The sequence below is a fragment of the Cimex lectularius genome, unplaced genomic scaffold (assembly GCF_000648675.2).
Source record: "Cimex lectularius strain Harlan isolate CLEC.00 unplaced genomic scaffold, Clec_2.1 scaffold31, whole genome shotgun sequence".
NCBI lineage: Eukaryota > Metazoa > Arthropoda > Insecta > Hemiptera > Cimicidae > Cimex > Cimex lectularius.
Window position 1 is genome coordinate 1072455 of NW_019392645.1, and position 25778 is coordinate 1098232.

General features: G+C 36.4%; 1 protein-coding gene across 2 annotated transcripts in view; it reads left to right on the forward strand.

The window, feature by feature from the left end:
• LOC106670467 (insulin-like receptor) overlaps window positions 1-25778 on the forward strand; it is a 113644-nt gene that overhangs the window by 41033 nt on the left and 46833 nt on the right. The window contains exon 2 of one of the 2 annotated variants that reach the window (XM_014400850.2): window positions 17521-17689. The exons of the other annotated variant lie outside the window; for it this stretch is intronic. The gene's annotated coding sequence lies outside the window, so the exon portion shown is untranslated. The remainder of the gene's footprint in view (window positions 1-17520; window positions 17690-25778) is intronic. 2 annotated transcript variants of the gene reach the window in all.

Consider the following 25778-nt stretch of genomic DNA (forward strand, 5'->3'; position numbering starts at 1 on the left):
CCATATGAATTCCATGAGTAGTTAGAGAACTAAACTGTCCACTCGATCAGAGTAAGTTGTAGACTGTAGTGAACTCCCCTCTCAGACCCTGCGACGAACGTTTCCCATGGTTCACTAGTATCCGGGGTTGGATTTGAAACCCTTTTGAGGAGCTAAATACGAACCGAAGAAACAGTTCAGGATTCTCTTGAGTCTGATAACAAGCTCATGGGAGAGTCTAACGTAGACCAAACATACATAATCGAAATGTGGAAGCACAAGGAATTTCCGGGTACAGGTTGCGTGACAGAATTGGCGGAGGGTGGAGAAACAGCGGCTGGAGATTTGGCATAGAGTTTGATCAAGGACGATACCCTTGGCTGTTGACAGATAAATATAAGGAGATCAGCTGGCCGTTAATGCAGACGTATAGGACGTAAGGATTAGAGAATGGGATGGGATCCAAACACTATAGCCTGGGACTTATTGATTATTGGCCCAGGAGCTGATGGCAATTAGGACCTGTTGGATTCACGTGATTGAGATTTGAAGGTCATGAGGTAAAAAGGAGAGGTAGATTTGGAAGTCATCCGCGTAAAGGTGATAAGTGCAAGATTTAAGGATATTAGTTAGACCATTAATGAAAAACAAATTGTGCGGCAGATAAACTGGAACCTTGATGAACACCAGTGACATGGGAAAAAAAGGGGCCTCCTCTGGAATTAGGACTATTTGTGAGCGGGCTGAGAAGAACGAATAGGCCCCTCGAAGAATACTGTAGGAGATGGAAAGGGAATTGAGCTTAGAAAGAAGAAAAGAATGCTTTAGTGTCACAGACTCAAGAATGACAAGAATAGTAATTTTACTTTGATTCATAGCCATCTTAACATAATCTTAACATAAATAGGTTTTTTTTTCTTATATATAAACAAATAGAGCGCCAGGACAGAAAAACGGTTAAATAGGCGACTGACAAGATACGTCATGATAATAACGCTGACAATCGAAAGGCCACCCGACTTTATCACAGAGCGTTACATATTGAAGCGCTTTGTAGAACGTGGTCGTCTAAGCACAGCTGTTGTAAACTGTCAGTCGTATTTCTAGAGACTTTCAACTAGGTACAGAAATATCCTGGTCCGCCTCCTCTCGCTGTTTCTGACGGACGGACGCGGTTCAGACTTTGGCATGAACATTAATTGGCCTGTAGAGACATTTAGAGTTGGCAATCCCTCACTCACATCCCTAAAAAGCAATCGTTAATCCCGTCTGTTTTGGAGGTCGAAAAACCCTTCGACCGCAGCTTAACTCTACAAAATAGTTAAATTTTTTCCTTCGGGCAAACTCCACGGATCGAAACGGACAGTGGAAGATTTAAGGTCAAGGCAAGAGTTCGATCTCTGAAGATAAAACGTTTCCTTGGTCCAAGGTAGCTTTAACTTGCTTTGATAAAACTCTTTCGACAATTTAGATTTCATTCTTTCGAACAGTTCGCCAGCTAGAACGTAGGACAAAACACTTGTTGATTAACTAAAAATTTCCATTTTTTTCAGCATAAGTGAAAAGACCGATTGTCATATCAGATAGAATTGTTAAAATATTTTCCCAAGTGTCTACCCCCCCTCAGCGGATTGCTGGAGCGTAGTCTTTCTACCTTCCACGTGTCGAGATCTTTCAACGACTCACGTTCACTTGCAAGTACGCGAGTACTTGCGGACTTGATTTTAAAGCTTGTTGTGGAACCTCATCAATAACAATCGACTGACCTTTAGATAGTTCCTTTCCACGGGCGTTTCTCTACTGTTAAATTTTTCAAATCAAAGCCGCACGGTGTGCTGGTGAACGACCTTTTCCACTAAGGTTTAAACAATGCCCTGAGCTATTTCAGCGGCTATAAATTTTTTAATTCATTGATGTCTTAATTGAATTAAGGCTTTATTAAGACATTCGAAGATTTAAAAAAAACATCAGGTCGCATATGGTACAAGCTATCCATTTTCATTTGACAATAGTGTATCTTTAGTGCAGTATTAAAAATTCTTCCTTAATTGTATTAAAATACCCCATTCATTATTGCATATATTTATTAATCCGTTCGTAAATTATGAGAGGGATTTCCGGTTGGGAGTGAAAAAAGTAATCAAATAATTTTTTATGCTACCAGACTAGACGTTAATTATCATCCAATTTGTCAGCTGTGCATTTTGTAATATTTATGAATGGCATTCAATATAATACACGTCAACGATTCGATTCGAAATATCACGAGATAATTATGCCCGACATTCGCAACGCTTGTTATCTTATTTGAACGTGGCCGGACGTTTAGGAGCGATAAAACATCTATTAATAAACAAGGTTGAATGTTTACGTTATGTGCCCTCCTTTTTATATTTTATTTTCATGCCGCTTTTTTCTTTTCTATATTGTTTTTATCATATAATTATTTTTTTTACAAAGAAGACGGCAAATATGCTGTCTATTAATAGTGGAAAACATCCGTCTTGTATGAAACTTTCAAATCAAGCTCATCCATAAAAAAAAAATAATAAAACCAACCTTTTTTTAATTTTTTACAAATATATATACAACTAGATACACCCTTATAACATTAGGTCGGGTATATCATATTTTTTCTCCAAATCGGCGAATCAACTGAGTTCGCAGGATCAGCTATTTTGTTGGATTTTGTCCGTTATGAATACTTAGGATGTTTCGAAGAGGATCTCTTGTCCAAACCATTCCCTGCCGATGCAACAAGTGCCGAAATATTCCGTTTGTTGAACTTTTTTTTTGAAAACTAACGAAATTCTATGGACTAATTGCAATGTCTTCTGCACAGATGGTGCAAAAGGAGTGATGAGTGATTACTATAATAAATGATGAATGGATGATTGCAGCAGTAGTCATGTTCTCTACAGACATGCTTTAGCTACGAAGCAAATGCCAGCCTCTTTTAAGAAATATTTGGACAAATCTGTTCAAATTATGAATTATGTCAAGTCACGGCCATCCATTGAAGATAAGATTTTTCACAATGCTATGTGACAATATGGGAAGCCTTCAATGATTTCCTCCTTCTCCGTGCAGAAGTGAGGTGACCTCTCGTTGGAAAGCACTTCCACGATTACAGAAATTACGTTCTGAAGTCTTATCTCTGTTGATTGACCACAAGATCAAATTGGCCAAACGTTTTCAGTTATGAAAAGTGACAGTGTATACTGTCGTATTTATCATTCATTTTCATGAAAACGAATGAGATCAGCCTTTGTAAGGAAGAGTATCACAACTTTCGATTCTAAGTTCGCTCCTTCAAAGGAAAAATCCAGTTTTGGGTTGAATCCGTTGTTGTAAGGTTGAGCGTTTTCCTGCGTTAAATGATTTTTTTTTAAGAAAACGAAACTGGAGCTTAAGAGCGGCACTTTGATTGATGAAACGTCTGAACATCTTCGAAGTTTGGAGATTTCCTTTGAACACTATATCCCAACAGCACGAGATACAATGCTGCAAGACCATAAAAGGGTGGTCAAACCGTTTTCAGTTTGGACAAAACCATCCAGTCCACTTTGAAATCTAAGTTCGAGCTGATACCTACCCCCATGTTTGTTTCCGTCCGAAAACGTAAAATTTCAACCGCTTGTTGAAAAAGCAAAACGTGTTTTTTTTCCATTTGCCACAACTTACCTGTGCGAATCCGAATTTTCTACCCATACAGCCACCAAAACTAAATATCGAAGCTGTCTAAATGTTGAACTCGACATCCGTCTTCATCTATCAACAATTAAACCCAACATACCCAAACTGTGCAGGCTAAAACAACCTCACTCATCATTAATTCATTAATCATTAATGCTCGAATTATTACTTTTGAACTTGGCTCGAATTTTACCTACCTATTGATTCCGTCCTGTCCATTTTGATTTTTGTGAATAAGTTAAGTATGTCAATCTAATATTTGTTTTCATAGTGATACCGCCTCCACCACCTAATAAAGAATGGTTAACTTATAAAACTTTAATTTACTGCATACTATAAGCATCTAATTTTAAATAATTAAATGAGAGGTGTCCGCCCTGGATTTTGTTCTGCTAAACGGGTCTGCTGGCTAAAACGTTTGGGATGCCCTGGCGTAAGCGTGACCGGCAACAACCCTCCGCTAAAGTAAGGTCTGAATAAGAGGAATGGAATATGTTTATTACGTAGGGAAGAAATATATAGTACATTAAAAGCTAGAGTAAGTCATCAACTACCCTGGCTAGCTGGGCAGTCCTGGCCTGAAACCAAATGGCACAATGATGCTGTTTTCATTCAGGCAGCAATGCGGTCAAAAGGTTCAAATACCTTGCTGACAGGGCTAAGTAGGCGCTAATAGGTATATAACGGTTTAGGTAAAATCATATTCCAAAATAATTTTTAGAATGTATATACTTTTAGTCTGGAATCACATTTTTTTTGCGTGATCATTTTACTCTCATTGAAGAGTTGATAAAAATTGTAGAATTAGTGTTAGGTTGTAAATTGGTTAGTGTTAGGTTTGGCTATGTTAGGGTTAGGATTAGTGTTGTAGCTATTGATTCTGGATTTCAGCTCCAAACATCAATTTTATGTAAAAAAGGAGGAAACATTTCTGTGCTAATTACAAAAAAGCATGTACAATGTGCCATTTTTACGATTGTTTCCCATTGTAGTGTTTGATTTCCGACTTTGTCCTATTTTAGATATTACGGTTAAGATTAAACTATGACTTAAATGTCAAGCAAATGTATGTTAATAAAAAGTGCTCAGGGCGGAAGATTGCATGGTGCTTCCTTTTCTTGCGTCGCATGAGTTGGGTTAGATTTAGATACGGGCTAGGTTAGAATGGGTTGGTTTTGGTTAGGGTTAGGATGCATGGACAGGTTAGGTTAGGTAGAATTACCGTAATGGTTAGAATTAGTGTTAGGGCTAGGGCTAGGTTACATACAATCACATAATGTTTTTAATGTGATTCTTCTTGGAGTCAAAGCATCAATTTTATTAGTCGCTTAGTTAATTAATTACTAAAAAGCAAGAAAATATGATTTTTATGACTGTTTCTGTTAGAGTGCGTGACTTGATGGCTCTAAAATGCCACTTGTTATCTCTGTCGTACTCAGTGGCAAAGAAATGTAAATTAAATACCCAATTTACATCATTTTATAATGGAGTTATATTATACAAATAGGTAGAATATATTACAACTTTATAAGCAGTAGCCATAAAATTATCCTCGGCTTTTCTCGTTCCACAGACTGTGTTCGGCCATCGTCATCCATCGATCTCCAGTCGCACATTTACAATTGCCGTCAGGCAGCTATTGCTAGCTGGTCGGGGGACAAAAGAATAAGGAATCGCTTATTCCCACGTTCTCTTATAGGAAAAAGTGTAACCCCCCGAATGATCACGAACGTGGTATATATGGTATATGGATCCACCAGACTTGATCAATTCTTATCAAAAGGCTGGGAAATTCGAAAGGCGCTTGGATTTTTTTAACCAATTTGTTAATGATGACGAAACATTTACCCAAATTGTCGGCGTTTTTCTTGATAATGTTGTATATACGATATAGGTAAATAAAGAAAATTAAAAAAAACAAGTTGAAATCTTCATTTTTTATGAATGGTTTTGTCCGTCTTAAACAATATGACTTTACAATTGCCGTTGTCTTTTAACCACTTTTTTCGAAAAATAATGGCCTTAATCATTATTTAGAAGTATTAAAAATCTAACCGACTTTAATATTACTTTTTGGTGAGACTTAGATGTTGTACATTGAGATTAGTTGTGCAAAAGTTACAAAAACTAAAAGACCCTTCCAGTAAAGTACGACAAACAAATTGTTTTGATTCGTTTTACGCACTTTTTAAAGCCCTCAAATACGAAGTTTTATAGGAAACAAAAATATACATTTTGAGCAAATCCAAAGTTAATACAACTATTAAATTCACTAATTTCGTGGTCCCCTTGACAAATGTGTAAATTGAAAAATGGCAAAAAGGAGGGAAAACTCAAAAGGTGGGGTTGAGATAGGAAGTTGGTGTGCGAGTGGATCGAGGTCACGATAGCTCAAGTGGTAGAGCAGCGGCGTTATCTCACAATAGCCGAAGATCGTGGGTTCGAATCCCGCTCGTGCCATTGACTTTTTTATCTCAACTGAAAACCTTAATTAATAGATGACAATTAATTGGTCAAGCGGACCACGAAAGTAGTGACTTAATTAATAGTTAATACAACTGTTGGAAAGTTGAATCTTCCTTATTTCATCCTATGTAAACAAAGTTTAGTTTTTATATGATTATAAGTGAAAGAAATAAGTATGAAATCAAATAAACGTTTTATTTCGTATCTCCGTTCTTCATTTATTTAAAGTGGCGACATTTGTGCTATAACGGGTAATTTATTGAGTTCTAAGTGCGCGTGAAGTTGCATGAAAGTCGTTCTAAGTGCGCGTGAAGTTACATGAAAGTCGGATGAGTAGTTACCAAGTTATCGCTATGTCCGCCGTAATCGAAAAAATTGGACACACAGGGGTAGGCGAAAAATTTGTGATAAAAATTTCTTTTCTCAAAAAATTTGTAATTAGCGGTTTTTAGGAGTGAAAAAAGATCACTTTCAACTTCGTTTCTTGCTAAAATAAAAATATTGGGTTGTCCGGAAAATAATGCAGGATTTTAAGTTTTCATTAAAAAAAATCTATATAAAATATTCTGTTTACGTTTACAGGATTACTCATTTGTATGAATGTCAACACTTATTAATCCTCTTCCAAATGATATTGTTTGTTTACCTCTGTAGCATTCCGCTACTTGGAAATAATTCAGTCATCCTTATAATGTCAAAGCGAGAATTTCGTACGATTTTCTTTTACGAGTTTAAACTCGGCCGAAGCGGAGCCCAAACGGCTAGAAACATTAACCAAGTCTGGGGCGAGGGTTGTGTTAATGAGTGCACTGTGCAAAGGTGGTTTAAAAAATTTCGGGAGGGAGATTTCAGCCTTGAAGATGAAGAAGGTCGTGGAAGGCCTTCCTCTCTTAATGATGATGTTCTGCGATCAGTGGTGGAAGAAAACCCCAAAACAACTGTTCGAGAACGTGCAGAGCAACTCAAAGTCAGTAAAACGACCGTCGCTGACCACCTCAAGGCGATTGGAAAAGTGAAAAAACTCGAAAATTGGGTTCCACACTCATTAAACGATCGCCAAAAAATCAGCACTTTGATGTTTGTGCATCACTTCTTTGTCGAAACAAAAATGACCCATTTCTGGCCAGAATTGTTACATGTGACGAAAAGTGGATTCTCTACGATAACACTAGACGTTCTGGACAGTGGCTCGACAAAGGAGAAGCTCCAAAGCCCCCAACTCATCAAAAAAAGGTAATGGTTACGGTATGGTGGGCTTCATTTGGTTTAATACACTACAGCTTCTTAAATCCTGGCGAAACCATCAATGCTGAATCATACTGTAACCAAATTAATACCATGCATCAGAAATTGGCAGTAATGAAGCCCTCTTTGGTCAATCGGAAAGGGCCCATTTTGTTGCATGACAACGCTCGACCACATGTGTCACGTGTAACGTCACAAAAATTATTGGAGCTTGGCTATGAAACTTTGCCTCACCCACCCTACTCTCCGGACCTCTCGCCTACTGACTACCATTTTTTTAGACACCTGGACCACTACTTACAACACATAATATTCAAAAATCAAACGGAACTGGAAAATGCATTTATTGACTTTATCAATTCTAAAAATTCTGAATTCTACTCAGACGGAATTAATAAGTTACCAACACGTTGGGAGAAATGTATTGAGAGTATGGGAAATTATTTTGATTAAAGAACATTGCTTTAAAGTAACTAGTTTCTTTTTTTTTGTTTAATACCAAAATCCTGCATTATTTTCCGGACAACCCAATACATATTTTAGCTACCTTGCTACGTCGCTCGGTCATAAATTATGTACGTATAGGCAAATTAAATGTTGACGTAGTGACCCTAGCAAAGTAAGTTCAATTTCTTAAAACTCATTCAGATTCGTTTTAAGCACCCTTTTAACCCCTTAAATTCTAAGTTTTACAGGAAACAAAAAATATACATTTTTACACTGTATTAGACGGGGGAATTTTTTGTCTCATTGCCCGACGTTCCAATAGAAAAGGTCATAACATATCTGAATTTTATCCAAATCCAATGGTTTTTTTTTTACGAGGGTCCGCAACTGCTGAAATCATATAAACCCTCAGGGTGCCGGTGTTTTTGAAAAAAAAAAAAAAACATTTGTAAGTATGTCGGGTTCGAATTCAGGGCCGCTGGATTCGAACCCGGTAACTTCACCTTACAGTGAGCACCGTGTCAACCTTTGCGGCCACCGACGCCCCCATCCAACGTTATTACAGTCGTTTCAAAACTATATTTCTTTTCTTTCAGCCTATGTAAACAATATTTAGATTTTATGTCATTGTAAGTGAGAAAAATAAGGACGGAATGAAGGAAAACTCCTCAAACGTTTTATTTATTTACGGGGGCCTGGCTTGTTCCATTACGTGTGGTTTATACAGTTCTAAACCGTGGATCGGTGGAATCATTTGTAAGTTTTACCGTTTTTGTGATTTTCGAAAAAAACCCTGAGACATTGTATGGGGGAAAATTGTTGACGTTAAAAATTATTTTATGATTTTCCCAAAAACTTGTAATCGGGGATTCTTCAGGGAGGAAAAAACGAATTTCAATTTCGATTCTTGTTTACAAAAAAATTAACCTACTTTGCTCCATAGCTCGGTCACAAATTATGCATTTTCAATTGTGCACATACGTAATTATGATCTGAGGGAGATTGGTACTGTGAAAAATCTAATTTTCGACATAGGCTGCAAAGAAGAGATCCACCTTTAAAAATTATTTAAAGATTTTTTGGATAAAATCCAGAGGCGTTGTGAATTTTTAATTTGGGAACTGTCTACACCGCAGAGAAAAAAATTGACCATTTAAAATGTCATCGGTTTCTAGCCTTGGCAAGAAAGTTCTCAGACATGTCTCTAATATTTTTCGACCTTGTATCACAAAAAAATTATTTCATTAAAATCTGCGATCCCAGGTCTCTTTTTCAATTATTTCCCCCCATTCAAATTACTTCCATGCTATTTTTCACTACAATTGTTGTTTTTTTAAATCTTTAGCTGGAGAATTAGCAATCTCTCAAATATGCGATTAGTAAATAGTTCAAATCGCAAGTTTGTGCGGTGATTCATCACCTTTTATTGAATGATAAAATCAAATTGTTCGAAACCCAGCGCCGGCTTCTGGTTGATAATTCTCGACCTGTTTTGCTAGGGTTCAGAATTATTCTCGCTTGCTGATAAAAATTATTTTAAAAAATTCTTACCTAAACAACTAAATGGTTACTATTTGATATTATCACAACTCTCTCTTTTATTGCATTTAAAAAGAGATGTAAAAACATTGGCTTTTATGCTGTGTATGTTTCTTTTGTATTTATTTATTAACTGACCCATTAGAAATATCAGCCTTAGAATTTTATTATAAAGTGTTTCAAGGGCGTTTTTTAAATTCTGACAGTGCTGAGGACAGGCTTGATGCCTACTGGCTAATATCACTTTTCCTAATCCGAATCAAATCTGATTATTATGGTAACAGGTTGCTTTAACAGACACCTTCTCTTTGACAGATCGACCAGGCGAAGCATCGAGGACGTCACCCAATGGCCGTTATGTGCCATGTCCCATTATCCGAGTAATTTCGTGATTGGATAGAGGTGGTACATTGTTAGTCCTAGTTAAAGATTGTTCGCAACGGGTCCTCTCCTGCTTTCCGATGGTCCTCATCCATTGAGAGGACAACAGTACACCATGGTGGCCCCGACAGCATCGGGGAGAGGGATAAAAAGCTGTGTTACATTTATGAAAACATCTATTTCAAGACAATCCGCCTCGCGTAATAAGTCCGAGGCGGCGAGCTTACCTTTTCAGACTCACTACATCCCGTGCCAGACCTGTGTAACGTCAGTCACCGTCTCCAATAGTACATTCACGGAAGAGGCTATCAGCCCCTTTTATGGGAAACGGGTTGCGCCTACTCCCCGACTGGAAATCCATCCGCCCCAGTAAATGTTAACAGTGGCTGCCAGGAAGACAGAAGGTCGCAAAAGAACTGGAGAGGTTAGGTTCGTGTCACTTCTCTTCACTGTGTAATGTGCACCATTAATAGGACGCAGTAGGCATGATCTTCGCATTCTCGCATGCTTCCTGCTTTCGCTGGGCTTACGGTGATCTATCAATCAAAACGTGGCAATCGCCACCCGTGTGAAAGGGCAGCCTAGGACACTCTTCTTTTAGATAAATATTCTCGATCTTCTGATCCAAACTAAGGGACCACGTAAATTTCTGACCGCCCGCACAGGGTTTTGGATGTTGCAGGGTAAAAAGTAAAATACATTATTATTTTCATGCAAGAATTACTTGACCAAAATGTTCTACGTACTCGAACTTAATGCACACTGCGAATGTTGGGAAGAGGAAGTCCGATCTCCCCCTCCCCTCTTCTTCGGGATTAATTTTGTCTGACGAACGTTGGCGGAAGTTTGCCGAAGACGATAATAATGCAAATTCTTTTTTGTGGTAAATTTATGTGATTAATATTTTTATTAAATCCACACATGCAATTTCCTCTGTGAATAATGCTCCGATCTAAACGCGAAAACAAATAGACCGACGACGTCCAGAATCGTGACCTAGGAGTTGTTTTTTGTCCCCACTAACCGGATAATTAATTATTTACTACTTTTGCTATGCTTTTTTAAGGTTATTAACGATGTAACATGAAATAAAACTGTGTGGAAGTCAAAAATACAGGTTAATATTTATAACGCTTTGGAAAGCGATAATAAAACAGTATAAAAGGGAAAAGGGAAATTATTCATTGAGCCAGTGAAAAAAATTGATAAAATCAAGCACCAACATCGGCTATAAATCCCCTGTATACTGAGGATTAATAGCAGAACGTTTAAAAATCAGGGTGTTAAATTGCCCGTTTATTTTTATTTTTTTATTAATGGAATTTAAAAAAATTAATAGGAAGTAAATAACCTTTTTTTACGCGTTTTAAGCGTGAAAGGGGGGAGGGACAGGCATAATATTGGGTTGTCCGGAAAATAATGCAGGATTTTAAGTTTTCATTTAAAAAAATCTATATAAAATATTCTGTTTACGTTTACAGGATTACTCATTTGTATGAATGTCAACACTTATTAATCCTCTTCCAAATGATATTGTTTGTTTACCTCTGTAGCATTCCGCTACTTGGAAATAATTCAGTCATCCTTATAATGTCAAAGCGAGAATTTCGTACGATTTTCTTTTACGAGTTTAAACTCGGCCGAAGCGGAGCCCAAACGGCTAGAAACATTAACCAAGTCTGGGGCGAGGGTTGTGTTAATGAGTGCACTGTGCAAAGGTGGTTTAAAAAATTTCGGGAGGGAGATTTCAGCCTTGAAGATGAAGAAGGTCGTGGAAGGCCTTCCTCTCTTAATGATGATGTTCTGCGATCAGTGGTGGAAGAAAACCCCAAAACAACTGTTCGAGAACTTGCAGAGCAACTCAAAGTCAGTAAAACGACCGTCGCTGACCACCTCAAGGCGATTGGAAAAGTGAAAAAACTCGAAAATTGGGTTCCACACTCATTAAACGATCGCCAAAAAAATCAGCGCTTTGATGTTTGTGCATCACTTCTTTGTCGAAACAAAAATGACCCATTTCTGGCCAGAATTGTTACATGTGACGAAAAGTGGATTCTGGACAGTGGCTCGACAAAGGAGAAGCTCCAATACATTTTCCAAAGCCCCCAACTCATCAAAAAAAGGTAATGGTTACGGTATGGTGGGCTTCATTTGGTTTAATACACTACAGCTTCTTAAATCCTGGCGAAACCATCAATGCTGAATCATACTGTAACCAAATTAATACCATGCATCAGAAATTGGCAGTAATGAAGCCCTCTTTGGTCAATCGGAAAGGGCCCATTTTGTTGCATGACAACGCTCGACCACATGTGTCACGTGTAACGTCACAAAAATTATTGGAGCTTGGCTATGAAACTTTGCCTCACCCACCCTACTCTCCGGACCTCTCGCCTACTGACTACCATTTTTTTAGACACCTGGACCACTACTTACAACACATAATATTCAAAAATCAAACGGAACTGGAAAATGCATTTATTGACTTTATCAATTCTAAAAATTCTGAATTCTACTCAGACGGAATTAATAAGTTACCAACACGTTGGGAGAAATGTATTGAGAGTATGGGAAATTATTTTGATTAAAGAACATTGCTTTAAAGTAACTAGTTTCTTTTTTTTTGTTTAATACCAAAATCCTGCATTATTTTCCGGACAACCCAATATTAATGCTCAAGTGACTCCGGAATTTTTTCCTGGCCATATGGTATATAAGGTTGAGTAAACGTATTTATTAGCGTGAGAGTTTACGCATGGTGTCCATGGTCTATGACGGAGAATCAACCACCCCACCGACCTACTAACCTGAAGTTGTAATATTGTAGTATGACTTTTTTTCTAAGGTTCAAGTGGTTTGATTCTTTTTTTTAAGTTGTATAATATTTAAGTTCCAAATTTGTTCGAGAGATAGTTTTAAGTGATACAGATTCGGCTGGAATCATAGCATTTTTGGAAGATGGAAGAAGTCAAGCATATATGTCCAGGGTGTTTAGCATTCCCAGATCTATGGTCTGAAGGGTCTTCCATCCATACTGGAGGTTACTCAAGAAAGCATGGATCAAGTCGCCATAGTGTCATATAAAAGAGAGATGATCGTTTTATAGTTTCGAATGTACTACCTAATGAAAATTCTACAGCTTGAGATCAAGAAACTAGTTCAAGAAGTAATAAATGTTAATGTCACTTCGGTTAAGTTTCCCAAGAAATTACCTCAACTTGTCTGAGCAAGATTGGACTAAAATCTTGTTTTCGGATGAGCCAAGGTTTTGTTAGAAGTATTAATGTAAGTTTATGCACTGTAAGACGAAGATTTAAATTAATTAAGATTTAGTAAAGAATTAAGACTTAAGTTTAAACTTGATGGGACGGCCTGGAGAGGTAAATTAGGAGAGCGGAGAGCGGCGAGAGTAGCTGGAAGGGCAAAGGGGTGAAATCATATGTCAACATACTGAGTGGTGGTAAAGATAAAATTCAAAATTAAGCGGCTATCGCTGAAGATCTGATATCGGTGTGAAGAGGATATCAAAGCTACCGGTTTTTTTTTTTTTTTTGTCAATACGGTTCATCGCTCTCTCAGTAATGTGAGTTAACTCTTTTGATCACTTCGTCGTAGTTAGGTTAGGTAGGGTTAGGGCTTTAAGGTTAAGGACGGATTATGTTATATTATATCCATGGTTCAGCTTTTTAACGTAAAGCTCCTAAAATATGCGCGAATTTTTATAAATATTTTTTCTTAAATTTTTCCCCTTCCTTTTATAGGCACTGCTTTTTCCATTGGTCAGATCAGATGCAATAGAACATGACAGCTAAATTAGCGATTTTACTAGAAGTAATTAAAATACTGAATAAACGTTAGATTTCTCGTTAAGAAATATATTATGCCGGTGTCGACAGTTTATGTAGCGAAAATAAAATTATTACAGTAAGTTCAACTCTTTCTCTCTCCCCTGGGCCCACTGGTGACGGTATTAAAAGTTATACAAGCTGTGGTATTGATTTTGTTTCTGTCTCAGTTTTTCCCATTTTTTAAGTTGGTAATTAAGCAACTAATATAATTGAGAGTAGATGACGACTCAATATCCCACCGTCGACCCTCACGCTACACATTCTCGCTAATAAATACATTCTCTTTTAATATACAGTAAACAGCCCTATTTCCTTCAAAAATTGGAACGGGGACTCAAATTCTTGCTGCCATGCTCAAGCAAGGTTCATACACGCTCCATATATGGAGTCACCCTTCAATTAAGTCGGACATGCTTTTGGACCGAAATTCCATGTGTCAACCTCGGATGTCATATAATCGAGGGGGGATCTCTTGTACGATTCCGATCCTCGGAGAGCCACCCTTGGACCGTGCACGGAGCTTCTCAGATCCGACCCACTTACGCAACCACTTCGTTTTGATCATAATTTTCTTTGTATTTTTGCGTCCGATGGTAGTCTTTTACTAGTCAGCCTGTGTTTTGCTCATCTTGTCCCGACACCCACACTAAACTGATTGTGTCTGCTCTGTATTTGGGGATATATTAAGCATTTAAATCAACATTAAGTTGGAGGATTTTAAGGACTTGTTTGAGAATTTAGCACATGGCATGGATCTTATCTTGGAAAATCGATGGTAGGGACGTACAGGTTTCCCTAGGTTAAAATTTGGTTCTTCAACCCTTGTCCCCCACTATTAGTTTCAGTGTTTTCATTCTTACACATCTCTTATTGTTATTATTAGTTAAAAGGCTTTGTCAAAATCTTATTTTGATCATGTTTTACGATTTGATGTGTCTTTTCTCTCAGATCTTTATTTAATTTTGTAAGAAAAGCTTTGTATATCCATCCTCTGGATGTTTGTATGCAGCGGTGTCAAAATAAGTGCCACTTCCATTGCCAACGTGTAAGTCCTTGAAGTCCAAACCTTGTAATTTATTTTATGTCTTCTCTTCCAAGGTACCAAGATATTCGACTAACCGGCGTTGAGTGTTGAGTATTGATCAGGTCTTAATTAAACCGAAATTGAATTGATATTTGCAAGTTTGTTTTGCAATTCCGTCTCAGGTTCGAAAGTAAACGGCTTCCAAATATTTGAGCTGATATCAATTTCGTTTATCTCCAGGCAGGCGAGAATGCTAACAAAACTCAGGACCAATGTTTGCATCTGTTTTCAATATGTGTTCCCTTAAGCACGGAGAATTGTGCTTAACCCTTGAAAAAGTGTTTTACTTTCCAGAACGTCCATGGATCATACTTTTTTGTCTTGACATCTTAGCTTTAAATAACCTGAGCTGAGAACACACAGAAAGATTCTACAAAATATAATACAATATATGAAAGAGTGAAAGAGAGTCCAAAAATATCACGTCTGGCTTTAAAGATTCAATTCTCCAAAGAGGAAATAAAAACCAGGAATGTTCATCGTTATGATAATAGGAATAGATGTAGGGCTATTCGTATGTTGATTTTTCCTTTGCACTGTGCATTCCTGCTGACTTCAGAACATAAGTTAAATACGTCTATGATGATGTAAATGTGTAAACTACTTTACTTTTTATTGTGTAACTTCATTCCTTCCGCACATCGTTCATTCGTGAGAAGTCCCTTGCACTTCCACGGTTACGTTTTAAATATTGTACAAATCTATTTTACGTTTTATTAGCCCTAAGCCAAGCTGATAAAAGTACTTTATGAAAAAAAAAATTGTCGTGTGATATTTATATCCAATCATTTCTTTCAGTGAGCTCTTGGTCGACATTGGACAAAGATTTTAGACTGAGAACTAGGCCGAGTACACTGGCTTCCATTGTAGAGGCCGAAGACCGTAGATGTGCAGCTGCGCTGCAGATTGAATTACTTTCATCGATTAGCAGACCGCCTAGATTCTATTTTTCAAATGCCTAGACGGAAAATGTTTTTGATTGTATTGCCCTGGAATGCAACCAGAATTAAAAGACATTCTTGGTAATGAAGGCGTTCGCCTTTGACACTTTGGACCCAATTTAAAAACAATTAACCAGTTCATCCGGGAGATTCTTAAGCACCTACGCGCAACCTTGCCGGGTACTTTCACTGGGGCGCTGAATCTTTGAAATGTTTTTTCTTTAGGAAAAACAAAACTAATAAATTTTTAGATCCTATATTTCTGTAACAAGCAAGATTTGTCTTCGTCAAGATCGGCAGACGTCGTTTTTGGATGTGTATCTTGTCTCCAGTGGCCTTTTGGCTTTATACGGCAGTATTAAGATCCAAAATATCAGGCTAAGATAGAAATAATCAAGTGCGTGTGTGTGTGTTTTAAACGTTTATTTCTTCTTGCTCCACCATTTTATTCATCACATGACCTATAATTGTCTTTCTAGAAAATTAAATATTTCTTTTATGAGTTTGTTAAAATGTGGTCGATTTTGCCATGCCGTCAACGTCAAATTCTCCGGAGCTCGCTTTTTGCCGGAGGCTACTGTAGACCCTGCATCACCATTTCGCATTCCATCAGCAGGTGATCCACTGTCTGCGCTGAAGTTTGTCCTCAAGAGCAGATGGGGCTACTGATGATGTTTAGTCGGTGCAGATACTCGGCAATTCTACCGTGTCCTATCAGCAACTGTGTCAAATTATGATCGATTTTTAAGTTGCTGATTCTAAGACGTGAGGAGATACTTGGAAAGGACTCTTTTGTGATTTTCCCCTTAATTGAGTTCATCCACAAGTTTTCGCAGCCTCCCAGGCTGCGTTCTCTTCCTTCGTGCGGCAGTAGTGGGCATTTTGGTATAGGACAGAGGTAGACATTCATTTCGGGGTGCATCCTTTGCCATCAGCTCAGCGAGTTCTTTTCCCACAAATGTGTGTTTGGTTGTGTGTGCGAGCGCGTGTGTGTAGTTTGAATACGGTGCATGTTGGAATGTTGGGCTGAACCCCACACTTCGAATCCGTAAGTCCATACCGGCTTAACTATGGTTTTGCAAAGAAGCCTTTTATTTTTGAGAGGTAAATTTAGAACGTTTGTCAAGAAGTCTTGCAAGAGCTCTACATCGTGTCATAACCTCCTGATGTTTCAGTTATGTGTGAGGATTCCACGTCAGGCTTTTGTCGATGTACAGTCCGAGGTTCCGCACCTTGTCCGCAGTTGGGAGGGGAATATTATTTAAGAAAACCGGGGGGGGGGAGATCGTTTCACGGAGAGTGAAGGTAATGTGGGATTTGTCTGTGTTAAATTTTATACTTTTCTTTTTACACCAAGACTAATAATATGAGGTGTTGTTGGAGGTTTCGAGTGGAAATGGCAAGGTCGGAGCTTCAGTGTGGAAGTGAGTGTTCGAAGGACTTCTCACCCAATGCCGGCGGTTCAGCATGAAAACCAGAGAAAGACTAGGATGATTGGCGTTCATCATATTGAAAAAAATGCTGTAATATGATCGTTTTTGACGTTGTTTTGGTCAAATTAACCTCGGCGTTTTCGTCTGTGATGCGGGCATTTCGTCATCTTCCGTGGTCTGTACAGGATGGCTTAAAGATGTTGGGTGTTGTGGATGAGGGGTCAAACCTCTTTAGAATACTTTTTCGATATTATTCTCAATTAAACCCATCAGCTAAATCGCGATTCGAATTCAGAACCTCTAGGGGTGGCGAATACAACACCTTAACCGCCCGTTCACTGCGGTTCACACATATTATTGCATGGATTACAAAATTTGCATGAAGTTAAATAAATTAATATTCAGCTTATGTTACACATGTATTATCAAAAGGTTTTGAATTTAAATATTGACTGTTGCAGATTGTACTGCTGCGGAAACCTAACGTACAATGGCGTAAACAAAATCAGATAAAATGCCTCAAGAAGAAAAATAAATGGGACGGTTTCACAGTCATTGACGCTGATCATCTCTTTAACAACGTACTATAAATCATATTTACATCGGCCTGATAGGAGTTTGAATATTAAGGTAAGGGATTGTCGTTTTCAATTTTCTCCCATTGCTCGTTGTCACCTGGTTCCACGTCTCTGTCTCTCTCGGTCCTTAGAGACTTTCACAAACAGTATTCACTCATTTACATTTATAATTCATTTATAATGAATAAACGTAAATATAATAAAATAAACAGAGCCCGGGTGCAACACCATATCCCTCGCTAGTTACTATTTCAAACCATCTCTGTGGCGAGCAATTTTTTTTTTAACGACTGGACAAACTTTTTTGAAGACTTCACACAGTTTGAAATTATTTTTATTAGGTCATTGTTGTAGAAGGACAACTACAAACAAAATGATTTTTAATTGAACAAAAAAAGGACATCAAAACGAAATACTTTCAATAATACACTGAAAATAAATGTTAAAATTTTTAAGAAGATTACAAATTGAAAATATAAACAGAATGTTGAATGGTGCAAAATCGGCATATTAAACTCGGATTCACAATCATGGATATGTACCTTAACCTGTTCCTAACACGATCTAATCTAACCTAACCCAACCTAACCCTACCCAACCTAATTCAACACATGCGCACTCGGTAACGCGAAATCGATGTCGCAAAAGAAATTTATGTAACTAGCTCCAAAAGAAGATTAATAATTTTTCTTCCTAACTTTCATCAGGACACCTATCGGCCCTCTGAACCCTTCGGGATATAAGACGTGGGTGCATCATGCACCTCGACCTAAGATCTATTGTGCTTCTCTACGTTTGTCAAGCTCACTAGTCAGCTTCAGACTGTTAATCGGATTCCACAGTATGACTAGTGGTTCTTTTATGTAGGAGACAGCTTGGGGGTTTTCACCACAAGGTAGAAAAGTACGTCTACGCTACTATTATGCGTGTCTGTCCTATTCTTAACATATTGTTCGCATTGTTCCTTCTGCCAGTACCTTGAACCTCTTGAACCTTAATTGCCTTGAACTCGTTATGCCACGTAAAGTTTTGTCCTTGCATATTATAGTCGGTAATAATTTTTTCTTTATGGAATGAAATGACATTTGCATAAGAAAGGCACAAATTAAAAAAAAAACTCGCACACACAATAGATTGAATCATGGATATGTGACCTAAACTGCTCTAATGCTACTTAACTTACCTAACGTCCCTAACCAAACACTAACCTAGGCGTACATAACCTTAGCTAACCTAATTGAATGTAGCGTAGTCCCCGGTAACGCGAAGTGATGACGCAAAATTGTTCACTTGAAAGAAATTATGTGTCCAGCCTAAAAACATATCCATGTGAATAATTTGTAATTATGAAGAAATTCGTTTTAATTAATTATTCATTAATTTAGTTAACTTTATCAGACATTTTGTTCCTATTAACCTATACGTACGTACTATCTCATCATCCTGAAGTCCTTACTATTGAATCGCTGGTTTAAGGTAAGAATTGGCAGAGTTTTTAGAAACGAAGCCCACTAAAGGGGGCGTTTCATTCGTCGTTAATTTGTCGTGTAGAAGGGAACCGGTCGCCGTAAGAAATGACCAATAAAACTGCGTAACGGCAGTACGTGGTGGGGTCTCTCATTTGAAAGACTCTCAGGTCATCCCTTGCGGTTTTGGAACAACTCGTCCGCCCTAAATGGACTTCATTTTTTGTGCATCCAGAGCAAAAACATATCCAAAATTTAAGAAAAATTATAAAAACTCGTGTATATTTCATGAGCTTCACGTTAAAACCTTGAATCATGCATTTAACCTAACCCGTCCTTAACCTTAACACCCTGAAGGGTGTTAATGCTTTACATACTCTTAAACTTACTCTTTCTTACTTTAAACTCGGTATGTTTCTGTCTCAGCTTTGCTTCTTCTTTAGGTCGTAGTGAGCCCTTCATGGCCCTAAGGTTGTCTTAGACAAGACGAACTTTAGCACTTTTGTTAAAAGGTTAGTGGGAAATCCGTGAGATTAGATTGGCGCAAAAAAAAAAAAAAAAAAATAATAATAATAAACGGAATGAAACATTGAAGGAAAAACTCTGCACCCGCCCTAAACTCCTGGGATTAGCTAATAGTTTGCAAATTTGCTAAATTTTGTATTGCCTGAGGGAACATAAGGCAAAAAAGGGTTAAGAGGTCGGTGGCCTGTATAGAGACCTTATTATTTTCTTCAAATCTTGCTTGCTTAGAGAGAGGAGAGATTTATAAATCTCTTCGCTGCCCCATTCCAATGGTTGAGTTGATCTTTCTCAAGCCATTTTTCCAATTCCAACAACTCCAAGCTGAAACTCGACGATGTTTTGTTGTTTTAACCAAGTCTTAAGATGGCTGTATGAACAATTTATGAGCCCTGACATACTAATGACTGAGCTCCTGATTCTTGACCTTAAAAAAACCTGAACTTTTCAATAATAGGATTCCTCGACACGTCTTATAGATAGAATGCAAACGAACTAAAAATTTAGTTTGAGTTTATGTAATACAAAAAAAAAGTAAATATAAGGAAAAATAGCCTAGGCCCATTATGCTTCCTAGTGGCAGAGGATTTTAAATGTGACCAAATTAGCCCAATTAAACAGTGGAGAAAATTAAAAAACAAAATTTAGTTTATCTCACAGACTTATATGAAAATAAGAGGATACTAGGGAGGTTTGTATTTCACGAGCACTTGTGTTCCCCGCTTCATCCTCTTATCTTACCATATTTTTCTTGTTACTTAGTTCAGTACAATTGACTCTCGAGCTCTTTTAAGAAGGATAATGGGGGGCGTTAAGGTAAAGGTCCAGGGTTCGAATCTAACCCGACATACTTACAAATGGGCTTTTTTTCCACAAACACCGGCACTCCAAGGATTTATTATAAAACCTCTGCTGTTGCGAACCCTCGTAAAAAAAAAGATAAAGGTTATATTACCTGTTATTGCTGCAATGCTTTTCCCTGTGTCGTCTCGGCACTCTAGGTTGAGTCTTCATTGAGCAGTTGATACACTTTGGAAGATAATATGAATGACAGGTTCTTCCTCATTGTATGTCCTATAAATGTGTTTATTCTTAAAAAGACACATTTTATGTTGGTGTTTTCTCATATGCCAGCGTCTGGTTATAGAGCCGGAACTCCCCTGAGTTTTACCCTGTTTCATGACGTTGTGTTTGGTAGCTGTGACGAGGTCTTTACTGCAAGTGTTGCCCACTATGTTGTGATGATTCTGAAATGTAGGATTTTACCTTTAAACTCGTTATCCCAATTATAGGTTGTGGCCAGTTTGTCAGCCTGCACATAACAAAGTATCCTTGTGCCTTGGCACCATTATTAAACTGTTAAATATGTCCATATTTTGGATGCATTATGCATAGTTTGGATTGTGATATCTTTATGTGCTTTTAAGGCTGAACTCATGATTTTTTGTCTCTATAACCTAGACTTTCTATGGCACAATCTTAAATAGGATGCATTTCAAGTTGATTCAGGATCCGATTGGTGCCAGCTCTTTCCTTTTGAACAGTGTTATTCCCCTTCTAGGCCCTTTGTTGTAAATAATGCATAACGTTTGTAATTTCTAAGCATATAATATACTGAATCTCTTTGCAAAATGGGTGAGAAAGACAAAGAGTGACCTCTTGCATGTTTTTATTTTAATGTTCTGTTTATGCCTTTTGGACCCACTTGCATAAAAGGTTTTTTAAAAATGGATAAATCCATCACAACAGGTCGTAATAATGGATACGGTACATCATTAAACCAAAGAATAACCTCATGTATAAAGTGTTAGGCGTTGCACGTGAGGTCTTTTTTGCTTAATTAAATTATTATTTCTGTTATTTCTAAAAATTTTCATTTAACTTGCCCTAATGGTCATGGTACCGATGATTCTATATGTCCTCGAACCCGGAAGGTTAAAAGTCTGAATTTTTTTTTGGTTGTGTAAGTAAAAACGGGACAACAAAGGCCTCAAGGAAACCATGGAATAAAGAGAAGTAAGATAGAAAGTACTCAACAAAAGAACACTGTACTTTCTCAACTTTTTTATGTTTGTAACCACAAATCTGACTACCGTAAAGGACGAACTAGATTCATTATTGAAAAATTTTCTTTTTTGACCGTTTCTTGCATTAAGGAACGTAAGATAAACTGTCTTACCAACGATTGTATCTTCAACAATTTTACTTTGTAATTTTGCTTTGTAAAAATTTTAATCAATAGTTTAAATAAACGGTGGTGAAAGTGCAAAGCTATCTAGGTGGGCGACTAACATTCTACCGGATCGTTTTAGGTCAAAATGGCTAAATTTGTAGGAATATTTTCACCATGATGTAAACAGTCCTCGGGTTCGATTTCTCAATTCTTAATGATGTCTACTGACATAAGTATGTTGTACCCCTTACCTTCTAGTAAAAGATTACGGTGAGGTGTGGGTGGTCGTGGATGATGGGTGATTGTCGGTGTAAGAATCTGTTTTTTTTTTTTTTTTTTTTTAAATACTTGAACAATTTTAATTAAAACAAGGCTTGTAGACTACGTAGTATAAAACCATAAGCAAGTTTTTTATATACTGTAAGTGACAACTTTGTCCAGACTTGATCGGTTTGTTTCCATACGAAATTATACTTTTTCCTAATCAAATTAACTACTCTCATACCAAATTATAATTTTTCCTAACCAAATGGAACTGTACACATTTCAAATTATACTTTTTCCAAACCCAATTGAACTAATATTAAATGAAATTTTTCCTAACCAAATTGAAGTATTTCCATACCAAATTATATTTTTTCCAAACCCAATTGAACTATCACCATACCAAATTATATTTTGCCTAACCAAATTTTACTCTTCACATACCAAATTATACTTTTTCCAAGCCCAAGTGAACTATATTAAATGACATCTTTCCTAACCAAATTGAAACATTCACATACCAAATTTTATTTTTTCCGAACCCAATTGAACTATTCACATACCAAATTATACATTTACCTTACCTTATTGAAATATTCACATAATAAATTATATTTTTTCAAACCCAATTGCACTGTGTTAAATTTTGTTTCCAAATCTTAATCGTACTATTCACTTACAAAATTATACTTTTTCCTAACCAAATTGAATTATTCCCATACCAATTTACTTCTATATGAAATTATACACGTTTTAAAACAAAATCTATTTTTCTAAGATTAATCAACCTTTTCCCATTCAAGCTGAAACTGCTTTCAATCAAATTCGGTATTTCCAAACCAAATTGAACTATTCCCATGCCAATGGAAACTATACACATACGAAATTATACTTTCCCAAATCAAATTGAGTTATTTACGTACCAAATTACACTTATTCCAAATTAAATTGAGATATTTACATACAAAAGTTTACTTTTTCCAAACCAAATTAACTATTCTCTTACAAAATTATAATTTATCCTAACCAAATTGAACTGTTCACATACCAAATTATACTTTTTCCAAGCCCAAGTGAACTATATTAAATGACATCTTTCCTAACCAAATTGAAACATTCACATACCAAATTATATTTTTTTCAAACCCAATTGCACTGTGTTAAATTTTGTTTCCGAACCATAATCGTTCTATTCAAATATAAAATTATACTTTTTCCTAAACCAATTAAAGCATTCATATACCAAATTATATTTTTTCCAAACCCAATTGAGCTATTCGCATACCAAATTTATTTTTGCCAAACTCAATTATACATTTTTAATATATTTTCTTTAATCTTGTTAAAATATGCGATAATTCCGTTGATAACGATATCACTTGTTTTTCCTATTTCTTTTTCTGCCGATAACGATTTACCCATTTATTTTTATTCACGTAGGATACGAGGCCACGTATAATGAAAGCATAAACCGTCAGCAAATGCACAACGTTATGTCTTCACGTGATTTCTGTAGCATTTCCATTGGAATTCCAAAAATTAGTGTTGAATTTAATTTAAAATTGTACTCGGTGGCTAGTTAAATTCCTTTCTTTTCTCTTTATTTCCAATTCAGGGCTATTTAAAAAAGAACGACTTGATATTTAAGTCCGCGTCGATGTTACGACTTTTCCTCTTCTTCGCCCAATTCTCAGAATCTTCGTTACCCTCATTGTTCGATATTATTAAAATCGTACCATTGTGAAATAAGTCTACACGTTTGAAAGCAATTCGCCGCAGCAAAATGGGGATTAATTAATTGAAAAGTAAATATTCCCCGATTTATTTGCACTATTGTTTGTTATTTTATGGGAATTTTGCCTTAAAACACTCCATCATCCGAGCCGTGTTATTACGATAATAAAATATAGCTTCGAGTGTCTGTTTTTAAGTGATGCGCGGGGATCCGATAAAAACTTGGTTTTATAAACACTTGAGTTCTCGATTGTACATAATCCTTTACCTGATAATTTGTTGTTTTGCCAGAATGGTATAAATTTACATCAGAATCATCTCTTCATTTCCGGGCTTTTTACAAAGTTTTTAATTTTTTAGTCTCCCGTCGCATCTAAAAAATTACCCTGAATAGATTTGGTTTTATATTTGTAATCCTTGGCTGACCGATTCATTTTTAATTGTTTCATTTCATTGTTTAGTAATTTAGTAAATACATTTGATAGAAACCTTACAGAAAGCTGTGAATTTAACATTAGTGAGTGGTGAACCATTTCCTCCTCCTTCTCTTCCACTTTCGAAATTATCATTTGGAGGCGTTCGGTCACTATAAGCGTTATATTGTGGGTATGTAATTGCGTGTTGTCGGCTAATTTCGGGACGTGGGTTAATCTTTAAATAGACCAAATTGCATGTTATGAAAGCCGACATCTTAAAACACGTAACGAGACTCCTTATTTTGTACGTTCCTGTAAAAACAATTAAAATCTGTGACAACAAAAACCCAGCCCAGAGTAATTATAGAAAAAATGAATCTTAATTTTTCACTGGGCCCCAAGCAAGGGGATTTATTAAGTCTACGTCACGGTTTTGGCTGTCAAGTACGAAAAACTTGAAACTGAACACTTTTTTTTAGACTGCATTAATGTTTGTTGGTTTATTTGACGTTTTAGTTAAAATAGCTCAAATTATCCCTTTTTCAAAACCAAATTGAATTGGACTTTTTTCAATCCAAAATCTATTTTTCAAACCAAATTAAACTATAACCATTCTAAATTATACCTTTTTCAAACTAAAACCTATTTTCCAAACAAAAATTGAACTATTCTCATACCTAATAAAATGTAAATTTTTTCCAAACGAAAGGGAACTGTTACCAAATTGTTCTTTTTCCAATCAAAAATCTATGGATTGGAAAAAGAACAATTGTCGACCCCAAATCAACATTTTTCAAAACCAAACTGAACAATTCCCATACCAAATTATTACTTTTTTTCCAAACCAAATTGAGCTATTCACATACCAAATTGTACTTTTTTCAATTTAAAATCTATTTTTTTTAAACTATATCCATTCTAAAGTATACCTTTTTCAAACCAAAATTGGAGTATTCTCATACCAAATTATGCCTTTTCGACACCAAATCGACATTTTCCAAAACCAAATTGAACAATTCCCATACCAAATTATACCTTTTTTTCAAACCAAATTGAATTATTCTCATACCTAATAAAAAGTAAAACTTTTTCCAAACGATAGGGAACTGGTCACATAGAAAATTATACGTTTTACCAACCAAATTGAGCTATTCACATACCAAATTGTCCTTTTTTTTCAATTTAAAATCTTTTTTTTAACTATCCATTCTAAAGTATACCTTTTTCAAACCATACCTATTTTCCAAACCAAAATTGGACTATTCTCATATCAAATTATACCTTTTCGATCCCAAATCAAATCGAGTTATTTACGTACCAAATTATACTTATTCCAAATTAAATTGAAGTATTCACAAACGAAATTTTATTTTTTCCAAACCAAATTAACTATTCTCATACCAAATTATAATTTTTCCTAACCAAATTGAACCCATACCAATTTATACCTTTATTCAAACCAAATTGAATTATTCTTATACCTAATAAAAAGTAAATCTTTTTCGAAACGATAGGGAACTGGTCACATAGCAAATTATACGTTTTACTAACCAAATTGAGCTGTTC